General features: G+C 47.4%; 1 long non-coding RNA gene across 1 annotated transcript; it reads right to left on the reverse strand.

Annotated features, from left to right (window-relative positions):
* Positions 1-1664: 1664 nt before the first annotated feature.
* On the reverse strand, positions 1665-4015 carry LOC113621431 (uncharacterized). The gene is made up of 2 exons (XR_003433191.1): positions 3661-4015; positions 1665-1763 (listed from the first exon to the last, which is right to left on the reverse strand). It is a non-coding gene; the product is annotated as an uncharacterized LOC113621431 (long non-coding RNA).
* Between the last annotated feature and the right edge of the window lie 2338 nt (positions 4016-6353).

Here is a 6353-nt window from a genome sequence, read left to right on the forward strand (position 1 = left end):
TAAGGACACCAGTCACAATGGAGTAGGGCTCACCCTACTCTAGTATGACCTCATTTTAACTTGCAAAGACTGTATTTCCAAATAAGGTCACATTCACAGATACCAGGGGTTAGAACTTCAGCATATCTTTTTTGAGAGGCACAATTCAACCCATAACAACCTGGCATAGTAGATGTTCAAAAGATATTTTGGAAATGAATGTATATTTTCAACTGGAGTCAGTAGATTACAGTGAGCTGATTTCCAGAGCAGCAAATACAAGGGCCTCAGGGCTGAACCGCAAATGGTAGGAAGCCTATAACTGTATAATGCCACAGCAACCCACTAGAAAGAGAACATTCAGATAAACTGGTTATTTGGTATTACACAAGTTTTTGAAATCTTAGACACTGACTTTAATTTTTTTCCCACTGATTTCAACAGGCTGGCCAACAAGGCAGCCTGCAGTTTATAAATGCCTCTATATGTACCTGTCTTCAGCTCCTCACAGAGGAGTGGGCATGTGTAATGGCTGAAGAGGCCGGGGCTCTAAGGGAGGACGTGGCTTGCTGAGGAAATGGCAGGGCCAGGATGGGGGGCCAGGTCATTCGGACTCCTTAGCCAGTGCCCCTGAAGGCAGCAACTGTGGGTGTTTCACAGGCCCTGGTCAAGGTCAGTCAGTGTTCATGTAGAGCTGCATGATAAATGCTCAAGAATGAGGAAGAGGACAAGACGGAAGGAACTTGGCTCAGCTTTAAAAGAATCTAACCAGCCAGGGCTTGGGTATTCAAAACTGAGACCGATTCTGTACAATTCCATTTGGAAAAAAAAAGACTTTAGAGTAACACCTTTTGAGATCATAGCTTCATGGTATTTTAGAGCTGGAAGAAGACACTGTCTTAGGTCCTGGGAAGGGCCTTTGTCCTCAAAAAGGATGAAATCTCAGGAGTGGGATTAAGCCTCAAATGACTCTAAGACCAAAGCGGAACATCCTAAGAATGTCACCAAAGATTCCAGAGGGACTCAGAAGTGGGACTGTGAGTCTGTCTCACTATGACCCTTGAGGAAACTTCACAGGAGAGGGGAGATGCCTTTGATCCAGGTGTGGAGCGGAAAAAAAACAAAAGCAAGTTTCATAGGCAGAAGTACATTCCGAGAAGAGGAAATAAATAGCTCGAGCAAAGGAGACTGGAAAGGATTGGGTGTGTTAGTAATATGGGCGACAGTGGGGGATTATGACCAAAAAGTGAATTGGGTCAGTCAGTTCATTCTGCATGGGGACCCTTCAGTGGGAATACCACCAGCTTGGGGTTCCAGCCCCAGCTCACAGATTCCCCAAGGGACCTGTCCCTGGGCCTCTGGGCCTGTCTCCTCATCTACAATATAAATAAGAGGGTTTTCCAAAGATATTAAGTGAAGCCTCAAGTTCTACAAAGATGCTGCTTTGATAGGCTTTCTTATTGAGATGCCTGGTAAAACTGAATTTTAAGAATGGTTTTCGTGCTTTAAAAATGTTTAAAAGCCACTGGTCTCAATAATTGATTTCCCTCCAACTGTATAATTCGATTTCTTTATGCTGCAGGCTTCAGAGCTCCTCTGGTTTGTTATTCAAATGAAGCATGTCTCATTTAGGATTTACCAGGTCCCTCTGAATTGCCTACAGTTGTATTAAGTCATTTGACCTGTTTCTAGCAGAAAATCCATTTTTATTTATATCCTTAGGAGAAAGAGCCTGGTGTGGCTGAAAGAGTCCTGGGAAGCAAGTCAGCAGATCTGGCTTCATGCTGTAACAACAAATATCATCCATAAGGCAGTAGAAATAAAACAATGAATATCTGTTAAATAAACGCTAACCAGTGACACCACCTTGATCAAGTCTACTTGCCCCTGTGACCCTTGCTTTTACCCTCTCTAAAATCGGGACAATGCCTGCTGGCCTGCCTCACGGCTCTTTTGTGTGGCTCAAATAAGAGAATATACTCGAAAGCTCTTTACAAACTGTAAAGCACTCCACGTGTGTAATGTACCAGATGGTGTTGGGGGACTCAGGGCTTGAGAGAGCAGCTCTCCTGGGTGATAGTGGAGGGGAGGTTTGACTCTGAGACCTCAGGAAGTGTCTGATGTTCTCTGACAAGCATTTCTAGGCTTGGTCATATGAAAGAATAAAAAGAAAAAAAAAAGGATAAATGCATGTGCTGCCTACTTAAGGTGTTTCACCTCACTCCAAGTCCCAGCTAGCCTTCTCAGCCATGAGGCAACAGAAACTAAGATGTGTCACGAAAACTGGTAGAGGCCAAGTGGAAGGAGGCTTGGCCAAGACAAATCTGCAAGGAAGACAGAGGCAGGAGGTCTTGTCTGGCTTCCAAAGATATTTATCAGTTCTTTGCATTATTTGTGAGCTCAAGATGGGGCTTATTTATCTATTTCTACCTTTCATTTTAGGTCTTTAGGTGTATTTTTTTATTGAAGTATAGTTGATGTACAATATTATATAAGTTACAGGTATACAATACAGTGATTCACGCTTTTTAAATGTTATATTCCATTTATAGTTATTATAAAATATTGGCTATATTCCCTGTGTTGTACAATATATCTTTGTAGCTTATTTACTTTATGCATAACAGTTTGGACTGCTTAATCCTCTACCCCCATATGGCCCCTCCCCCCTTCCGTCTCCCCACTGGCAACTAGTTTGTTCTCTATATCTGTCAGTCTGCTTCTTTTTTTGTTATATTCACTAGTGTGTTGTACTTTTTAGATTCCACATACAAGTGATATATATTTGTCTTTCTCTGAGGACTTTTTTAGTTATTGTTGAATTCCTAATTAAAGCCACGTCATTAGGCCAATGGATGGGCACAATTTCTCATGCAGTTTAAGAAGCTCTGATTCTTCCACTGAATTTATCCACTGAACTTATCCACTGACAATTCATCTATTTACCAAAACTCAACCAATGACACCTGTCCTTCTCTAGCCCAAACCACCATCCCCACCAGTGTCTTTGACCCTGCATTGCTGGAGATCGTTCTCAGATGATTCAAATATGCCAGCCTCCTCAATAAAGGGACTGAAACATCAAGAGAGTGCAGTCTGAGCTAGGCTGCCACACTAGAATGCCAGAAAGAATGCCTTTGCCCAAACACATTCCATCGTTCTCATCTTGTGGAACTTACATTCCTTAGCCCAGTGGAAGGTCTCCCCAGTCTGGCCGCATTCTGGAGGGAGTAAGGTCTACTGGGGGAAGCCCTGAGCTGGGGAGAGGAGACAGACCTCAATCTTGTCTGCCTCCGTGCCCGAGAGCCAATGAGCATGTCCTTCGGCTCTCTGTGCCTCAGTTTCCCTGCTGGTCCAATAAGAAGGTTGAACTAGTCCAGCTGTAGAGCTCCATTCCTTTCCTGGGGGGCTAACCCCGGGGTGAAAGGGAAGCTGAGCAGTTCTGCTTTTAGCACGTTGATACCTAAGTTTTCCTTTGGTGAAGGATTCTGCTGCTAAAAAATGCTTGAAAAACACTAGCCCTCACCCCGTGACTCTGAGGCTGCCCCCAAAGCTTTCCATCCCCCGCCCTTGCGAGAAGCCCATACAGTCTTGCTGCAGTGACTTTACTCAAAACCCTCACCCAGCGTGTAATGCTTGGGCTCCAATTCCAGCCTCACCTCCTCCAAGAAGCCAACTTACCTGCGAGGATCTCTGCTTTTTCTGAGCAAGCCGCTCGGTGTAGCCAGAGCAATGCTGGCCTTAGAGTGCCTGGTGCTGGGTGTCTCAAATGTGCCCTAGTTCCCCAACAAGATTTTAAGACCCCTGGGGGCAGGGACCAAGCTCTGGGTTCCGCGCCAATCCTGGGGCACAAGGGATACCTTGTCTAGGGATGTGGCAGAAGATGATGTCACTGACAGGGCCCTGAAGGCTGCTTAGAGAAGAGTCACTTCCAACTCTCGGCCTCTCCTCAACCCCAAAGAGGGGCCAGTGCAAGGGACAGAGGCAAGGTAGGTTCCCAGGGCTGGCAGAAAGTGGAGCGAGCCTGAGACAACGCAGAGGCATGCAGCTGGCTCAGCTCCCCTCACAGCGTCCCACCCACACCCCGACTCCTGACACACCTTGGGCGAGGCTGCTGCCGCCCTATAAACAGAATCTGCAGCTGCACCGTATTTCCTCCGGGACTTGCTCTGGCTTCCCGCTCTTCCTCGCTGTTGCGAGGAAGAGAACATCTCACCTCTATGAAGAGACCGTCCCTGCCTCGAATCCCTCTGGGTCCTGTTAGGGGGTGAGCTTGGGCAGGTCCCTTCTGCTCTCTGGACCTTGGTTTCCGATGCCCTGCCTTACTAACGTTTCCAGAATTCTGCCACCCATTTGCCTGGATGTCTTGCTAGGCTCCATCCTGCCTGTGACCCTGGGGCCCTCACTCTTGGCTCTCCTTTGGCTCCAGATCTGGATCCTAACCCGCCAGAGACACCAGCCTAAGTTGAGAGCCCAGGCCCAGCCCCTCCATCAGGGGAGTTGAGACAAGTCCGGCTCGGTTCTTCTGATGATGTTCACATAACAGACCAGGGGAGCACCCCGGGGCCCTGCTATGGAACAGCAGATGCCTTGGGGTCTGGTATCAGTGACACTTTCTGGGCAATAGAGAGAGCCAGGCTGACCTGCGGGAAGGCATCAACTAGAGCTGGCAATGCTGAAAGGAGATGCGCAGCTCCCTGAGCGGCCAGCATGCCTGCCTCCCGACGGCAGCCTGTGGGGTAGGGGGTCTGGTTCTGCCACTACAACCTGTGTGACCTTAGGCAAGTCCCCTTCCCATCCACCCTCCCTCCCTTTCAGAAACATTTATTGAGCATCTTGCAATGGCCAAGCCCTCTACTAGGCTGTGAGTCTTCAAAAAATATAGTCCTGGCCCTCGAGAACCTCGTAATCTAATTACGGAAGCAGAAATGTGAATGAATAACTATAATATTTTCCTCCCTGGGGCTCAGTTCCCTTATCTGTAGAATGAAGGAGTTCCAGCCTTGACACTCTGTGATGCTCTCATCACATTAGACCATCTGTTCCTACCGGTCTGGTGAAGTGGTAGGCCACAGTCAGCAGGTCATCAATGGAGTTAGTAATAAATGATGACTTGCATTAAGGGGAGTCTGCAGTGTGGCCAGCAGATTGCTGTGGTCTGGGTCTTGCTCTCCAAATTTCCATTCTCTCAGCTACTTCAGCTGAACCTGTCAAAGATTATTTCCAGCGTATCCAGGGGATCCAAGAGGGATCAGATGAAAGACAGATTATATGTTGGTGTTGGAGCCAGCACCAAACTCAAGCTTCTCCTGATGGTTGGTCCAGGCTACCTGCAGGCCCGCCAGGTCCACCTCCTTCCCTTTCTTGGCTAGGATTTGAGGAATATGAAATATATGTCTGGGTGCATAAGAGGCTGGCAAGTTGAAAACATTCCACAGGATTTCTGAGGACGCCATATTAGGTGGCCCAGGGTAGTGCTTGACGACTGTTTTCCTCGCTGGTAGCAAATCTCAGATGTTAGCTGCAGAGTTCCTTACTTTCACATCCCCATCTGTATCACAAAAACATACCCCACACAGCAACCATCCTCCCTCTTCTGTGTCTCAAGTTGAAACACAGCAAAGGGCAAAGAAGATACCCAGGTTATTAGACCCGCCCAAGATGTCTTCACAGTCCAATAGAGGGCCTTCAGCCTGGGGTGAGAACCGGTGGCATGATGGTCCCCCTCTTGGGAACCAGCAGTATCCTACCAATTCTATATTTATGCAGCAGTCTTGGTCACTTGTCTTTTCTTTCTTTTTTTTCCCTCCACTTGCCTCTTGATATCTTCTAGAATTTGGTTTGCAAGGTCCTTGCCTTACAACTGCAAAATCTGCAGAGAAAGTGGTCCTAGACAGTCCCAGCTCCCATAAGCTGGTAGTTCTAGTCCCCTGGTTCAGGAGGACACACCTGTTGGGCACGCAGGGGCTACCAAAGCACTTCTCATTGCATTGTTCAGCCGGAGCATCAGGCCAGAGACAGAGGCATGGCCAGGCAAAACTTCCGGGATAATTGTGGAGCTATCAAAAGTCTTGCCAAAAAAAATGCATCTAGAGATTTTCATCACTAAATTTGCAGTGTGGATGCTGCCCATTCTGTCCAACAGGGAACCATACTTGCTTCTTCCCTGGGAGATGAGAGGGCACGTGGAAGCTGGTGGGACAGAGCTGTCTTTACCCTGCACACCAGCTGAATATCAGCCCTGGTCACAAGGAGTCGAGGAAGGCTCCACTGCCATCTCTGACAGGCTGATATCAAAGCATCCACCTTAACCAACAGAATTTGGTCTTGTATTTGTTTGCCTTTCCTTTTAGGTTTGAAAGCAACTCTCATCT

This window comes from Aethalodelphis obliquidens, unplaced genomic scaffold (genome assembly GCF_003676395.1).
Source record: "Aethalodelphis obliquidens isolate GAN/ISIS:26980383/991018 unplaced genomic scaffold, ASM367639v1 scaffold1, whole genome shotgun sequence".
Lineage (NCBI taxonomy): Eukaryota > Metazoa > Chordata > Mammalia > Artiodactyla > Delphinidae > Aethalodelphis > Aethalodelphis obliquidens.